At 33.0% G+C, this 19,108-nt stretch overlaps 1 protein-coding gene across 1 annotated transcript in view; it reads right to left on the reverse strand.

Moving 5' to 3' along the window:
- The window catches only part of LOC134841845 (uncharacterized), a 65,178-nt gene extending 47,241 nt beyond the window's left edge, over positions 1-17,937 (reverse strand). Inside the window, exon 1 of the mRNA XM_063857885.1 lies at positions 17,892-17,937. The gene's annotated coding sequence lies outside the window, so the exon portion shown is untranslated. The remainder of the gene's footprint in view (positions 1-17,891) is intronic.
- Positions 17,938-19,108: the final 1,171 nt, after the last annotated feature.

Raw genomic sequence — 19,108 nt, forward strand, 5'->3', positions numbered from 1 at the left:
CTACAAAAACACAAAAAAGACAGAAATTTAATGATGACCTTAACACCTCAATTAAGGAAAATAGCTATAAAAAAGAGAGCATCTCATCCTTCCTCAATTCGAGAACCAGATTTAGATTTTCGAAAATTATTAGATAAATTAGAACAAGCAGAAATCACAATGAAACTCGAGGAAACATAAAATCTAAAGCTTCAATATGTTAATCGGATTGAAACAAATACTACACATATAAATAGCATACAAGAATCAGACACAGACCTGATTGAAAAAATCACTGAAATACTAAACATCTACGAAAAACATCCAAACTTTAAAAGCAAACCATCTTTCAAAAAATTGTGTATTTATTGCCGACGATACGGACACAGTATTTCCGAATGTAGACAAAAACAACAAGACAATCAAAGAAAAACCTCACAAGCACAGAGAACCAAATAAATAATTCTATCAATACACGAAAAAAGATCAAAATCTACCAAACAAAAATATATATAGTACTAACAGTTCAGGAAAACCACTTCCGAACAAGTCAAATTACACAAGGAATCAATCACCATATAACTCAAGTTATAAAGGTAGATCACCCGAACGAGGAAATACACGAAATTTCTCACAAAATAGATATAACCGATCGAATAGCCAAAATAACCAAAATAACTATTCACGATCGAATTCCAATACAACATAATTTGTTTCTGGATCCAGTTCCCAATCAAACCCAAAGAATAGACACTATTCCAATAATCAATCACGAAACTGATCATACAACAGAAATAGAAACTAATCACATAATAGAAATAGAAGTTATTCAAACAATCGAAATCAGAATTACCCGAACAATAGATCAAGGAATAATTCATATAATAGATCAAACTATCACAGATCAAACGATAATTATCAAAACAGATCACAAAATAACTCACAAAATCGAAACTCAAGTTTTAATAATCGATACAGAAATTATTCCCAGTCACCACATAGGAAGAATAACCGCTATCCTGATTCTAAACATCGATACAGAAGTAGCACACCAAAACATCGAAGACACATTAATCAAGTGCAGACTAATGAAGAAACAATTTCAGACCCCCCAGGTATTGATGACACAGGAAGTAACGAATTACAACTAAATCATATAAATTGTGAATCATCAGATACAGAAAGTGATACGGATAATACCATCTCTGTAAATATGATAACAGTCGAAAATGACTATGAACCTATCATATATGAACAACCTTTTACTTCACATATATATGAAAATCAATTGGAACTCCTTCACAATTACTATATTGGACCCATTGATAATACACAAACTACACAAGAAGTAAACGGAATTAACACGGTAATTAAACCCGATAAAAAAGACGAAACACAATGCTCAAACACAAAACATATTTATCAAAATATACAAAAAGAACAATCAAGAGAAAAAATCTGGACAATTCCATTTCTCTTAGAAAGCCCAAGAAACAAAGAATTTCAACCACCAGATCTTGAAATTGATTTTTTAATTGACTCAGGAGCAGAATCAAATATAATTATTTTTTCTACATGGAATGAAATCAAAACATTGCATCCAAACTTAACACCTCTTGAAACTTCTAGTAAATTAGCAACAGCACAAGGATCAACATTAGTAAATTATGGCAAAATCCAATTATTCCTTCTTCCCACGAGAACAATGGAACAAAATAAAGTTTCAAACAAACCATTTGAACAAATATTTCATATTAGTGATATTAAACACAATATCATTGGCATACCATTTATATCTAAATATATACCAACAATCAACATCCTAAATAGTAAGATCCATATCAAAGAAAAATACACAAAAACAAAAAATACAGCCCTAACGATCTTCCAAAGATTGAGCAAACAACCACCATTTTTTTCAAAATTTTACCCCATTTACAATCAACAACGAAAACACCTGAAACCACTATCCGGAAATTTATATAATTTTTCAATAAAACAAGTTCACCAGTATAACAAAAGTCAAAATAAACAACAACGTTTCATGTCAGACTTCGAATTTAAACCTATCAACAAATTTTTCAAAATTACGATCTCATCCATAAAGTATTCGAAAAACACAAATTCAGACATCATTTCATTACACGTGTATAATAATACACCATATCAAGTAACATTACCCTTGGGCTTTTAGGATATTGTGAAACAAATGCTACAATTTCACCTATAAATGAAGTAGCCTACCGCGTTAATAATATACTCCAATTATTAGATATTTGCCAATCAACAATTCTTGACGAAGAATTATCCATGAATAATATAATAAGTAATGAAAAAAGAAACAAAGATTACTTCACAAAAACGCCATATTTTAAACCAACATTCAACATAACAAAATACACAAAAGAACAACAAAAATTTTTAACAATGTTTAATTTTGAACATTCACAAATTACACAAATTGAATTTGATAAATCAGCAAAACAACTGTTAAAATATTCAACAGTCTACGCAACATCAAAATTTGACGTTGGGAAAATTAGTTCATTACTACACCTCCCGTTAAAACCCGACGCAGTAAACAAAGAGCCAGTAATGCACCGATTCACTTACATGACAAGGTAAACAGATTACTTGACATTTTAGAACAATACGAAATTATCTCACCAGTAAATAAGGAAGAAAAACCAAAAGGTAACACTTTTATCAACCCTGTTATCATTCTAGCAAAAGGTGAATCACTAAAAATAGTTCTGGACGCTAGATACCTCAATTCACTAATTGACGAATCAAAATGCAATTGGCCTATTGAACCCATACAAGTTATCTTAACAAAGATAAATGGTAAATATTTCACAACCGCAGATATGAATAGTGCATATAATCAAATGCCACTAGATGAACAATCACGGCGTTTAACACAATTTGTTATTGGAAATCAACAGTATGAATTTAATCGCTTATTCTATGGAATATCTATAGGACCAGCAGCTTTTTCAGTTTTTATGAGTAAAATTTTTAGACCACTAACACTCAAGAAAAATGCAATCACATACTTAGATGATGTTTTTTTGCAATCACAAACTAAAGAAGAAATGTTTACAGTTTTAGAACAGTATCAAAAAATACTTCAGAACAAAAATCTGAAGGCAGCTCCCGATAAATCACACCTTTTTCTAACACGCGTTAATTTTTTAGGACATAATGTAGAACGAGGAACTATCACTCCATTAAAATCACGCATTGATGCCATTCAAAAACTTCAGCCACCTACAAGTAAAAAGAAAATCCAAGAATTCCTTGAAATGTTAAATTTCTTAAGTAAATATGTTTACAAAATGCAATTATACTTAAGACCCTTCTATAACATCCTCAGACAACAAAATACATTTGAATGGACCACTGAACATCAAACACAATTTGATAAAATTAAAAAACTTTTAACTGAACAAATAAACAAATTTCAAACACAATTCCAGATCCAAATCAACCATTTTATGCAATGTGCGATGCTTCAAATTTTGGCATTGGCGCAGCATTGCTACAATCACATAGTGGAACAAAAAAAATGAAGCTTATATCAGCAAATTCACGATTATTCACACAAACAGAGCTACGACTCTCAACTCTGATGAGAAAATGTACAGCTATAATTTGTACACTTGCAGAATATGAATTTCTGATACTTGGATGAAAACACCCAACAGTTCTATTCACAGATCACAAACCAATTATATTTCTCTTTACACAAAAGTCAAATCCAAATCATAGAATTTTTTAAATTTCAACTAATTCTAATGAAATTTCCAAACCTACATATAGTTTGGACAGCAGAAAAAAACCTTGCGTTACCAGATACATTAAGTCGAAACACGCCATCTGCATTACTCACATGGAAAACTACAGTTGAAATACCACAAAATATTAAATTTTATCTCGCAAAAGATAAAAACATCACCCCGACTAGAATGCAAATATGCAGTAAAAACTGACATTGATCAATCACAAATAAATAATCTACAACATTTTCCACTCTACTTAGATTGCCAAAATAATCACTACGAAGTTGATTTACTAGGCACATCAACTTTTTAACCAATTCCATACTCACAATGGATAAAAAATAATACTCAACAAAAGAAAATAAAACAACATTCGCATAAAAAAGTCCTTTTTCCATTAATTGAAAAAGAAAATTTAACCGATAAAATTAATTTATCAGGACCACAAACAAACGATTCAAAATACACAATAAATCAAGTTTTTGACCTCCATGACCCACTTGACACAATTTCCCTATCAAAACTAGAAATTGACAATATTTTTCTCCCTCCAACAGATAAAATTACACTTGAACTTTTAAAACAATATCAAAATCTCGACCCAGTAATTAGACAACTAAAATCATTGCACAAATACAAAACTAAGCCCGTAAATATAGTTACCACATTTTTAGGAAATAAAACACTCCTCCAATATTTCCGAAAATTTAATAACACAACAATTACTGAAAATACACATCTTTTAGAATATCAATTAAATGATTCTAAAGTTCCCTGTTTTCCTTTAAGTATGATATTAATAGCTACTAATATCTCACATACACAAATTACTAAAGGACACTCCGGATCAGAGAAAACATTCTTGAACTTTACACAAAATTTTTATTTCCCAAAAGCAAAAAGCACCAATTTGGATAAAAGTATTATGCATTGATTGTATAATATGTCAATTGAACAAACCTTATCCAAATCAAAAACAAATAGCAAAAAAAAACAAGATTTTAAAGGACAAAGTTTATATTTTAACCATCGCATTTCATTCGATACAAAAGGACCAATTTCACCATCTTCTGAAGGAAACTCCTGAATTATGGTCACTGTTGTCGCATTCACACATTATGTAGCACTCAACCCAGTACCACATTGTAATGCTTATTATGCTTACACGACGCTTTATGAACAGCTAAATTCGGACTACCCGAAATCTTAGTTACAAACAACGGTACAGAATTCATAAATAATGAAATCATCACACTATGCCACTTATATAACATCAAACATAAACCACGTACATCTCATGCACCTTGGACAAATGGTTTAGTCGAAGGTATGAACCGTTCACTACAAGAATATCTCCGATGTATCATAAATGGAAATGATACAAAATACACAGAATGGTCAGCAGATGTAAAACTATTTCCCTTAGCATACAATTCACAAATCACGACAACTTTAGGATTGTCACCATACGAAATGGTTTTTAATCAAAAGCCACGTAAACCAATTATGTTTACAGCAAATTCCCATAAAAATGCACAAGGTTTTTGCCAACCAAAAAAAGACTCAATTTGTTATAACCTACCTTTACACACACATGATGAAGATCATTTTCATCGCCCACAAACTCTTAAATTAGCCTCTGGCACACACACCGAATGGATTTTAAAAAGAGATAAAAAAAAACAAATGAAATTTACCAAAAGGTAACAAAGAAATTGTTACAAAGGCAAAACATTAACGATCAAATTAATTCACGCTTTACACCGGCCACAGATTTAAAAATTGGAACATTTGTCTTAATACCTAACTTTAATACGCCAAAAGGAATCTCTAAAAATTTACAACCCTTTCGAAAAGGACCATACCAAATAATTGCCAAACCCACTGAAGTGACGTATAGACTTACAGATTCAACTAAAAAAGAAATTGTTCAATATCGTAACAATCTAATGCCCTACCACCCAAAAGAATACGCACTACGAGAATTAACTCAATTATATTCTTTCACAGGTTTAAAAGTTATTCAAAATCACCCACATACAGGAAAAGAAATTGATGAACAACACAACATTCATCAAGAAAATCAAACACAAATCAAAGCTAAAAACAATCAAAAAAACACCAGACCCAAAAATACCTCAAAAAGAAAGAAAAAACAGGAAAATGATAGAACAAATTTTACCACAATAACAACTAGAAAAATCAGAAGAATCATCACGACTTAGAAATCTACCACGTAAAAACTACAAAACATTCATTCCACAATCTAAAATATTAAAGAAAGTTAAATTTCAAAAACTACTTTGATTTTGAAAATTGATAATCTTTGCACCTCTGGATCAGTTTGAACTTTCATTTTTCAAGATAACATGCTGACAAAAACGCAACAATTCTAGTTCAAATTCAGCCAATAGGATTCACTTAAATCCGTCACCTTCTATATCTCTAACACCAACCTATTAGCCGAAAGATATTAAACTCCAGGCATATCTATAACTATAACTTTACAACCTCCAGGTCAAAAATAAGCAACTCGCTAAAACTTGACAAGTAAAATAAATACCATCATAATATTACAACCCTCCCCTATCTAATAACGCAAAGATCAACAATATTTTCCCAACTCAGACCTCAAAAACCCTCCAACCAAAAATGGCAAATTAGCCTAAAAGAAAAAAGGACCATATTCATTTGGCCTAAAGTACAAATATTTCAAAAATACCCCAGATCACCCGACAAATAAAAATAAAGTAAAGTAGACCTCCCAAACACCATAAAATCAGCCCCCAACAAATTTTCACAAAACTCAACCCACTTGTCAAAAAATCCATAAATAACTCGACCACACTTGAATCTCGCCTCAAACAACAAAAAATATTTGAAGAAGAAATCACTTCTTAAATGCTCTTCTCTCGATCAATCAATATCTTCAAAAATACAATTTTAAATTTTGTAAAAAATTTTTTCATACTATTCAAACTTTTGTTCATTTTTCTATTTGATACTTTTGAAGCTTTTATAATCATTTTAATAATCTTTTGAAACATTTTTTAAAATTTCTACTCCCTATTTGAAATATATCTCCAACTTTCCCAAATCATTGATCATATTCACAGGTACGATAATTCAAAGTCTATTTAAATGATACGAACAATTTTTAGTAGAACAGATGTTTTTTTACTATTTGTAATTTTCATCGTATTTTTATCATCCCTAATACTGACAATGTGCACATGTGTAAAAAAGGCAATAGTAACATTCGTCTTAGCAACAATCTTTTTGATTCTTTTCATCGAAGATTACTACAATAAACATAAATCTTCCCACTAGAAAAAATCAATCGAACACTTTCAAAAATTGCTAACCAAAAATCACAAAATCAGTCTCCACCGACATCATCCCAAGAAAACCCAGCAATACCCACAACTACCCAAAACCCCCAAAAATTCACACGAATTTCTTTTCAAGATAATCCATACACTTTTGAAGAGCGACACGCTCGCTTATGCGAACCATTAGAGCCAGTTCAGCGACAGGAACCTCTAAGTGAACCAACATATAATTTGTACCCCATATTACCACAAGAATTAAGCAGAATAAGAAACATTAGTCAAAACCAAAATACAGTCGAAATAAATAGACAAATTATACACCCACGAAGAACTAGAAGTTTTCAAACCCCTAGAGTTCATTTTGATATACCCCAATCACCAACACCAACTACTTCAGAAATTTCAAGTAGTACATTGCCAGAAACTCCCACACTACTTTCACAACAGAGCACCTCAAACATACCCTCAGATTACTTAGGTTCAACACCAACATCTGAACAAATACGTGAAAGTCCCTTTAACCCCCCCCCCCCCAATCCCACCGCACGACTACCATATTGGGCAACACACTCATATACACAAAGTGAACCAAACTTAGTGAATGATCCAATAGATATTTCTACGGATACAACACTATCACCACTACCAGAAACGTTATCACTACCGTCAACACCTTCATTAAGTCAAATTTCACCGACGCTTTTCCCTTTAAATTTCCCAAATAACCTCGACGCTAGATATCGAGAACAATCATCAACAAATATCCCTTTACGACTAGACTGGAATACTTTCGTAGCACCCCAACCATTATTTGGACAACATCAAGATAGTAACCGACTCCACAGTTGTGCACTCAACAGACTACAATATAGACAAGATATCCACGAAGATATTCGTGAACACAATATTCAAATACTTCAACAAAATAGTCTCCAATTGAAATTCGAAATCACGATCAAACTTAACAATATTGTTCAACATCCCTACCCATTAAGTCCACCAAATATAACAGCTCAGTCGCTACCACCACCATTTATAACAACTGAAGTAATATATAAATACGATAGATTTACAAAAAACACAATTGGTTACATCACATTTTATAACCCATACTCAGGATTATCATACACATGCATGTTCTAGAAATATTAACCTTTCAACACATCTTGTTCTAATATTTTGCGACCAAAACACAAATCCTTCTCCTCGCACAGGACCCCAAGATTTATTAGTAACACACTACGATTGTGAAGAAAACGAACAAAAAACACTACACAAATATGCAATAAATCAAGTATCACAATGCAAAACAGAACCACAAGCTATAGAAACTACAAATGTAATAGCAACATTGTATTCAAAAGCCCGAGCAACAACAGTCACAGGATATAAATTTACAGCAACATTTTCCGAAAAGAAAGTACACTGTTCACAAGTTTCCAATGGAAATAAGAACCGACTTGATCACGAATCATTCTATCAAAGTAATATAGAACGACTTTTACACCTAAATCCCGATGATTGTAAAAACGAAACACTCAGACTGAACATCACAAGAAATAGAAACACAGACAGGAAAATAGTAAACTTCCAAGTCTTTGCCGATTGTGTACATCAAGCACGACTTGAACGATATCAAGGACATATAAAATTAGACGAAAAAAACCCATACAACGGCTCACACGGAAGATTAACTTATGACATACACGATAAACACTGGATACCTCATATTGGAATAAATGACTCCTCAAACTGCAAAGCAGACACAAAAAACAAAGGATATCAAGTAATAATGTTTTTCGATTGGAAAATACAACTCGAAAAAGTACAACTCACACGAGATTTATCTGATAACACAATGATCTATCAAGGAATTAGATTACCTTGCAAAAATGATCAAGGTTATTGTGACCCTACAACAAAGACCCAAGCAACAATTGTTTGGTTTCCCGAAGATACATGCACAACATTCCAAGTAGCAAAAATACACGCTCGAATGATAAAATTTCATGAAAAATATTGTATAGAATCAATTCCATACGAACAAGTAAACCCATCCTGAAAACAAAGTAATGATTTTAGAAATATTCATGATATAGAAAATAAATTAACACGTTTCCAAATCTATCAAGAAACAGAATTTGCATGTAAATACAGAAATCCACTTTATAAGACACAATACTCTGAAATACTTGTCGAATACGAAAAAGGTTTCGACATGACCACTGGAAAAATAAAATTTGACCCTTATGCCACAAGTCATCCTATAAATGAAGGAACATCATACATCCCAGTTAACTTTCAAAAAAGCACAGGTCAACCTGGTTGAAAACTAAAACCACATGACAGTAAAAGCACAAGTTTACAAGAACTATCACTAATGAATAGCACCTATTTTGGTAATATTCATTACTATATCCACTTAGATATGAAGTTAGACTACACAATTAGTCGAATTTTTTAAGAAATGTCACTCTCCGAATTAGAGACACTTCATCAATTATGCGAATTGAAAAGAACACAAATCCTACAATCACTCGCACTAGCAGTACTAAAAATACCTTACGCAGGATACTTATTATCAGGAAACAGATCAATTTTTCTAGATTACGAAGGAAGTATTTTATGGTTTTGTACTTGTACCAAAAAAGTATCACCACTATATGTTTTTGAAGACAAGCGTTGTTATAAAAGAATCCCTATATTCTATAAAAATAAAGTACATTTTGTCGACACACTTTCAAGACGAACATATTTTTGGGATACCGCAGTCCCATGTAGATCAAAAAATAGCCACAATGTAGTACAATTAAGTCCTGATGAAGATAAAGACTATCTCCTTACACCATACCCTACATTAATGCAATCACTCAAAAAATTTTCACCCGAAAGCATCAGAGCTATTGCTCGTAATCCAAATATTGATTTACAATCAATTAGAATATATTCTAAATCAGATATCCAACACCACATTAGACCACAACAATTCCAAGAATTATTAACACAAATGGAAACTATACAAAAACAGTCAATTGATCAAAATTTAAGAAAACTTGCCGAAACCGCAGGATTTGCAGATATTTATAGGCAAGATTATAGCGGATTTTTTAGAGAAGATTATTTGGAATTTTTTCATCATCAATAAACAAAATACTCCTAGACGCACAAGTAAAAGAATATAACACAAAAATAGCGACAAGACAGAACACTTACGACGAAGAACATAATAATATAGAAGTAACACCTACCGCACCACAGTTGCCACCCCTACCACAAAATCATCCATTATCATTAATTCCCCAAAATTTCCGAAACCTAGCAACCACAAATTCCAGACCAAATACAACACAAAGTCCCATCCAACATATAATGACACATCATTCACAAAATGAAAATACATACGAACAAATTATAGAACAACCCCACACCACCACTTTTCAGTCTCAACATAATCATTTTTTTAGGCCACGATGAGCCAAAAACTTGGATCGCTCCATCGCTCAAATTCCCACCCAGCCAGCCTCCAAACTCAATTCCCAATAATCCCCCTTTTTGCTTTCCCACCACCCGATTTTCCGATCATTAATATTTCATCAAGCACGAATTCTGATATTAACTCAGATATTTCAGTTTTATATTCTATCTCACAATTTAATAACCCTATTGTAGAAACCACCGACGAATTTGCAGACTCCGAACCATCTCCCTCTAATTATACCCAGACCAACTCCTCAGTTTTTTCAAAACCTCCTTTTCAACCAATCCCACCAAATAATCCACTCTCATCCATTTCCACTCCTTCTTATGCTTCCCAAATGACCCCAACCTATTCTCCACTTCATTCCGACAGATCATATAATAATTACCCAGATACCCCCCAAATTTCCCAGGAGCTCGATAACTTTATAACTTTACAACAACAATTAATACATCCCACTACTCTCACAATACATCAACTATCATCCACAATAACATCCTCAAATCCACCTACTCCTACACCCTCCTCAGCTTACACTCCATCTTTGGCACAATGATCCACATCCACCGAAACACCTACTAGCACTCACCGAACTTATCGCACTTTTAAACGAAAGTTTCCAAATCACCCATTCCCAACCAAACCCAGAACAGCCCGCGAATATATTAATCACCCGCAACATACCAACACGAAAAATTTTCTTGAAATCACCTTACCCTCATTTCCGCAATATACATTAAACACACCTAACAATACTAATGACACACACAATTTTGTAGATGAACATGTTTTAATGCCAACACTTCATTGGACAGCTTATTATAATTTTACTAACCCCCTTTGCCTACCACTAAAAAATAATCATGACAGCATAGAAAAGAACAAAATTATGTTATATAGACTCACCACAACACTAACACCTCGACAATTTACTTACGTTGGATATATAAAGTTACTAAAAACATTCACTGCACCCCGAGCTAACGAATTTGCAATAGAATACTACGATCATAATATCATCCGCCCTAATCAAGACCAATTTTTAGATGAAGACCGCTTCGCAAACCCGCAACTAACAGAAAAAATTTTCATCAAAATATCATACGTATTCACACTTAATATTTTTGATAGAAAGAATGACCACGTAATTTCAGAATCACTAGCTGATATTCAAGCATACGAGAGCTTCTATGATAAATTTCAGTTATTTTCACTAATCTTTCACTTTCTTTCACCACATGAACGCGATTTGCACTGTTCCCACTATATTATGTTACGCACTAAACAAACCCACATACATACTTGCTATCGTTTTATACAAAATCATTTTGATTTGCACACCACATCAAGACAACTTCGCCATCGTTTTCAGTTTCTTAACTCAAAATACACGTCACCGATTTTTCCTTAATTTTACATATTGCATCAAAGATACTAACCTCCACGGCATCCTTCGCAGCTATGACCCAGTTACCCAAATGTATATATTCTGTCCCATCACGAAGACCTTCAATGCCGAAGAATCCAGACCCTTCCTTATCCCGCATGAATTTATCCAGCCTATTGAAATACCCATATTAGAATTCATTCACAATACTAAATATAATCATAAAATATATAACCACTTTCAAAACACACCTTACGAGTTTGCAGTAGGCACCGAAGAACTAAACACCATTAAAACACTTCAATTGCTTTGGCCACTGCTACAAACTAAAAACATAATACGCATACTAGCCAAATTACTAACAACATCAGATATGATTCACGACATCTTCCCCCACGGCTTTTTCCCAGAAGATTAAGGTAAGTATAAATTGAAATACTCTTAACTAATAAATAAAAATTAGTACTAACCATTCTCTATCAATGTTTGATTTATATTTGTAGTCTTCACACCACAATCATCTACAAAACAGAAAAGAAAAATAAAAATACAAACTTGTTAAGTTCTCTTAAAATTCGTTAATTTCTTGCACTAATAATGTAGTAAAATTCCTAGCAAATGTAGTAATTTTATTTATAAATTATTGCCCCAGGAAGCAGTAAACTTAATTACGATGAAAATTTATAATTTTAAAATTCCCCCAAAACGCAGTAAAATTCAAATTCTATGCAATAAATTGATAAAACGAGAAAGCAGTACTAACTTTTTCAATATTTTCATTCACTCGCACAAGAATTCTATCCAAACTCGCACAGCTCGCCCACAAAGAATTGTTTAAATAATGAATTTAAGTTTCAAGCTTTCACTATCAACAACTCTAACACACAATAACAAGTCTCAAACTTTCCTTTAACCCGGTTGGAAAGGAATTATATACTAAACCAAACTAACCAACGCAGCTCACTAAACACCACAAATCATAAAATAACAGCATGACTAAGAAAAGAAAACCAACGGTACCCAAACCGGATTAACCCAGTTTAAAACTGGATAATTTATTCTTTTGAAGACTATTATAAAGTCTAAGAAAGAAACAATAAAACACAAAAAAGTCGCAAGACAAACCCATACCAAAGACAATTTGATTTTTGAAAAAAGGACACAACCAAAGTAACCTAAGAACGACCAACATAAACCCAACATAAAACGTTATCACATAACAGGACCTCTCAAAGAAACAGCAAGAAATCATACTTCCACTCCTGGCCTAACTCACCAGAGAGGAAGTCCTGAGCATGCTCTATAACCGGCCTAACCCACCGCGCTACATCCACGCTTTGTGACCACATTCCTATTTTTAATAAGAAGTACTCAAGGGTGAGTAACTCTTCAAAATAACCAAATTAAAACAAAACGCTTTTGTGAAAACGACCAACTAAAATCATGATTAAAAAACTGAATTAACATAATTTTATAAAACGTAAATTATACTTTGCAGTATATAGATCATACACAACAACAAAGACGAACATCCAAAAACTAGACGATGCCATCACACTCGAACAAAAGAATGGCTAAACACACCGACATGCCGCCCACAATCACAACTCAAAGGATTTAGAAATCGACTTGACATCGCAGAAAAGGACTTCATTGAACTAGAACAATGACCACCTCGATGTTCAAGTACACGTACAGATCCGAGTTGCAAGGCATCCCTTCCACACACGATCTTCACGCCATTCCCAGACGAGGCTGCAAACAAAACAGTTCTCTACTAATACAGAAAAACCTGACATAGCAAACTATTTTGAAATCGAATTGATTTCATTGGGGATCACAGTCGTTGTCGAATGACAAGATAACAATTTCCTATCCATAATTCCAGCGTCCTGGAGCGTTCTTCTCCAAGAGTAACCGGACAAGAAAATGATGTTCGCCAAATACCAACGTTCATCATCCATCCTTCAAATTGCAGAGAAGAAAGATAGTTCTAAAAACTCTGTAAACCCCGAATGGGTGGAACCTGATCTAAGCTACATTTTATAATTGGATAAATTGGATATTTTACCACTGTAAAATATTTAATATTAACCAATCATAATCCATCTAATTAACAACCCACTTATTTGTAAGTGCTGAAATTACTTGTAATTTCAGCACCAGAGAGATTTGAATTTAACTTAGAAATTAGTTGCCTCTCCAAGAGAAATTCAGCAGTTGCAATAAGCCAGTATACTCTAGATCTATTGAGCCTAGCAGAGACTAGTTAAACACCCTGAGACTAGTAGATATAAGAGTAAGATTAGGATCGGTATTAGACTAAGGAGTTGCACGAATCTATCCGGCGGAAAATAAGATAGCGTGACGAGCAGACGGTGTACCCTATCCGAAATTACTCTGTGAGTTAACCACATCGGTCATAACTCACAAACGCGTTTTGGCCGTCGAAGTGGATTTTTTTTACTGTATTCCCAAGCCTTTTTTTAACTGTTTGAACGCATTTGCAAGACCCATTTGTATCATCTCGTTCATGTTTTGTGTACAAAACGTATCCCCTTCATTTTTGGACGTTTTTTTTATTTAATTTAAAATTTAGAAGAAAAATTATATCAGTAAATGAAACAATAAAAACCGCTCATTTAATTTTCCACAAAAGAGACCTAAAGTCCCCTTTCATATCCCGCTCTTTTCGTTAATGAGTGAAGTCCCTTCATGGTTGCACCAATACCGGGCCATTTATATTATTAAGCTTAACATACAAAAAGAACGTCAGGGAAGCGCCTGACATGGCACAAAAATAGAAAAACCGCTCAATTATTTTTCCACAAAAGAGACCTAAAGTCCCCTTTTATATCCCGCTCTTTTCGCTAATGAGAGAAGTCCCTTCATGGTTGCACCAATACCGGGCCATTTTTATTATTTAGCTTAACATACAAAAAGAACGTCGAGGAAGCGCCTGACATGGCACAAAAATAGAAAAACCGCTCAATTCTTTATCCACAAAAGAGACCTAAAGTCCCCTTTTATATCCCGCTTTTTGCTAATGAGAGAAGTCTTTTCATGATTGCACCAATACCGGGCCATTTTTATTATTTAGCTCAACATATAAAAAGAATGTCGAGGAAGCCCCTGACATGGCACAAAACTAGAAAAACCGCTCAATTATTTTTCCACAAAAGAGACCTAAAGTCCCCTTTCATAACCCGCTTTTTGCTAATGAGAGAAGTCTCTTCATGGTTGCACCAATACCGGGCCATTTTTATTATTTAGCTTAACATACAAAAAGAACGTCGAGGAAGCGCCTGACATGGCACAAAAATAGAAAAAACGCTCAATTATTTTTCCACAAAAGAGACCTAAAGTCCCCTTTTATATCCCGCACTTTTCGCTAATGAGAGAAGTCCCTTCATGGTTGCACCAATACCGGGCCATTTTTATTATTTCGCTTAACATACAAAAAGAACGTCGAGGAAGCGCCTGACATGCCAAAAAAAAAGAGAAAATTTGAAGTAAAATTTTTTTTTAGTTACGAATTGAAACTTAGTGATAATCGAACAAGAGACGTTTGCTCAGACGGAAGTTACAACTTTGTGTGTGATGATTTAAAATTCCCTTTTTTTTACTGAAAAGGGATCAATGAGCATCAATCTTAAATGTCCTTTTTATCTTGAGTCGTGCATTTCGAGAAGTTTTTCTCGGTTGCTCCTCATTTTGCTCAGTTTGAGTTTTTGACTGTTCATTTTTGACTATACTGCGTTTGACTCTTTTACAATTTATTTTAAATTTTTTTGACTATTTACTCAATTTTATTTCAATTAGACAGCTTTCAAACTTAAAAAAAAAATTTAAGTTTGAAGCCACCAAGATTTTAATTTGAAGTAAGTCTCGTAGTTTCACCCTGAGGTATTCATCAACCCAATTCGCTCTTTCACTAATATACCAAATTTGTTTTAAAAACTCGGATTATAAACAAAGATCTACAACTTGCGAATTATTTTCATACGAGAAAAAATTGATCTTCAGTGCTGATTTGAATTAACAGTAACAAGCAAGATTGTAAAACTTAAACTTTAATTGGGTGACGATTAGACAAAATGTGAAGAAAACAAATTTTGGTTGGAGTTTCACCAAAAAGTTTTTCAAAACTCTGAGCCAAACAATATCTCGATGAATCATTTTGGCTAATTTTCACCAAAAAAACTTTCAAAACTCTGAACCGAGAAGATTCTCTGAGTCATTTTGGCTTTCACTAAATAATCACATTATACGCTAAATTACCGGGTTAATTGACGAGAAAGTTATATCATTAGGAGGCTTCTACTCAGTCCAACTGTTTTATAGAAAATACGAGAATCTGGCCGGTCTTCTGGCCGGTAACCATAAAAGGTCACTTCTACTAAACAAAAATCAAAACCTTTGCTTTAAACCAAATTTCAAAAATTTTGAGCACCTTTGAAGATATTTTACCTTTCTATAACTTTGTTGTATTGTGTAAGGGACGTTTGATATATTTTCTTATCAATTAACTCGGTTTCAACGCAATTTTTGATAAACTAAAAATAGTCAAACTGATCCATTTTGAGGGTAAAATTTTTGGTTGGGAATTTCAAAAAATATTTAGTCATTAATAATTTTGGTGAAATTCTTAGCAAACTTTGTTTTGTTCACTTTTTGTCTATACTAAACTAATTTGAGAAAAACGCATTTGAAATTTCAATTTTTTTTTTTTTTTTCGTTTTGTAATGATAAATTAAATCAGCACTGTACTATTTTTTAATTTAAGCCACCTGGTCCAATTGTCAAGCAAGATTTCAAGCAAGATTCATAATTTAATTACGCAAACATTTTTTTTCCTTATATAAAGCCTTGTAGAATTATTGATTAGACCGACAAACATGATGCTTATCTGTTGGGGGAAACAAACGGTAGAAGGGCCAATAGCTCTAACCTCTTCTTCATTCAATTTGACCAGATGGTTTATGAAACATCCCAAACCGTTCAAATAGTAAGAAAGTAATCTTTTTGTAGGCAAAATGCAAAGATTTTATGCTCGATGGCTTTTAAAAGAATTGCAGCTCTTTTTCCTTACAATTTTTTTTACAATTTGCTACCTATTACGTTTCATAAAATGTTACATTTCTTGCTAAAATTTTTTTTTAAAATTTTTTGTCTCACATTAAAATTTATGTTTATATATTATGGTTTGAACGGTGTTATGGGTGGGGGAATTATTTGAGGGCAGAACCCCCCCCCCCCCCCGTTTATCCCCCTCCCGTTTACTTTACCTCCCCCCTCCCTTAATTTACTTTACCCATAACATTTAAAAAAAAAACATGGCATACCTTTTGCAAATTTCCTTAAAAACTTGCAAAAATTCTGCAAAAGTAATCGAATTTAGTTCAAAAAAACTAAATGTATTACAATCGATTATAATGGATTATAATGGATTTTCTTTGCAAAAATAATCGATTACAATGAATTATCTTGGCAAAAATAATCGATTTCATTGCCAAAAAAAAATAGATTATAATCGATAATAATCGATTATTTTGATTATTATCTTTTTAAATAATCGATTATAATGGCAATAAAATGGATTTCGTGTTCTGAAATTTACATCTTCAATGGGTTATAAGGGATTTTTTTTTGTCTCGCGAATCCATTATAATCGATTTGGAAGCTCGGTGCGGGCAAACTAACTAATGTGAACACATTTGTTCTTTATTCTGTACATCGTTAGACCAAGCAGTTAGTCAAATTAAGACACCAGAAACTAAGAAAGAAGAAATTTTTGAAATGAGAGGAAGAGTGAAAAGAACAGCAGATTCCAATGAAAACAAAATATAGCGTTTACTTCAGAACTTTATATAAGACTCAGAACTTTATATCGTTTACTTCAGAACTTTATATATAAATGTTTGAAAACTAACCTTGCTTGATTTTCGTTCAAATTTAGCAGAAAACGCTTCTTTGGTCAGTACAAAATAGAAAAAGCACGTGCAACGTTTTTACGAGTCATTTTGTTTTCGATCTGATAATGCCAAAAAGTTTTTATTCCTTCGAAAAAATCAGTTTATAACTGATTATCGTATGAGGTGGGGAAAGAGAAAAGATCCACGGCTTCTGGTAGTTGTCCCACAAGTAATTGCTATAGCTTATAGTGGGATATAGACGCATTTATCATCAAGAAAAACCCAAAATATATATTTTTTACCGTATAAGACTGCTCGTATCAGGGTAGATGGTGACCGGCAAATGAGGCGACAGCCTTTAAGGCTACAGCAATTTTTGAGGGGACTTTTAGACACAAAATACAGTTCTGACAAAATTAACAACGCAAAATGATTGTTTTAAATACATTTCTGAGAAAAACAAAGCGGAATTTTCTACAATCAAACCCATATTAACCATAATTTCTCGTTTTCTGGTCAAAATGGAGTTCAAGCTCATTCCTTCCAAAAACTGAGGTCGACAAATTATAAGTAAACAATTTTTTCTTCAAGAAAATCAGACAAAAGCAATATCTTTTTATTTTAGATGTTGTATCTCTAATTGTCCCTGAAACTTGTCGTGGGACGGAAACTTATCGGGCCTAAACATGTTTCCTCGGATCATAACCACTTGTCCTCCGAAAAAAAAACAATTACTGGATGACATTGCGAATATTTGTTGTAATTTTGGATGCTAATACCTTTTTGTCGTCTAGATGTTTTGTTGCCTTAATATCCTGTCGCCTTATTTGCCTAGCAACAGGGTTGATACCTGAAAACTCGGCAGTGTTGTCCTTTTTTGTATTATTAAGACCAAATAGCCAGCCTCAATTCATTTTGAATAATTGTTGAATAGGATCAGATCGCCGTAACACTATGAAATATGCTTGAGAAAAAAAAGTAACATAACAAACTTTTTTGCATTTTCTTATAGCTTCTGGGAAAACTTTTAATCATCAGACATTTTCATTCCACAGGTGTAAAAACGGTTACGAAGGTTGAAAAAGTTTTATTGAAAAAGAATTAGTAGATGAGAAAGTTCTGATGTGAAAATTTTGGAAATATGTGACATTTGCCGAGATTTAGAGGACAAAACTAGGTTGTTCGTAATAGTTAATTGTTAGATTGGTTGTTTAGATTCTTGGTTATTTAGATTT

This window comes from Symsagittifera roscoffensis, chromosome 3 (genome assembly GCF_963678635.1).
Source record: "Symsagittifera roscoffensis chromosome 3, txSymRosc1.1, whole genome shotgun sequence".
Lineage (NCBI taxonomy): Eukaryota > Metazoa > Xenacoelomorpha > Acoela > Convolutidae > Symsagittifera > Symsagittifera roscoffensis.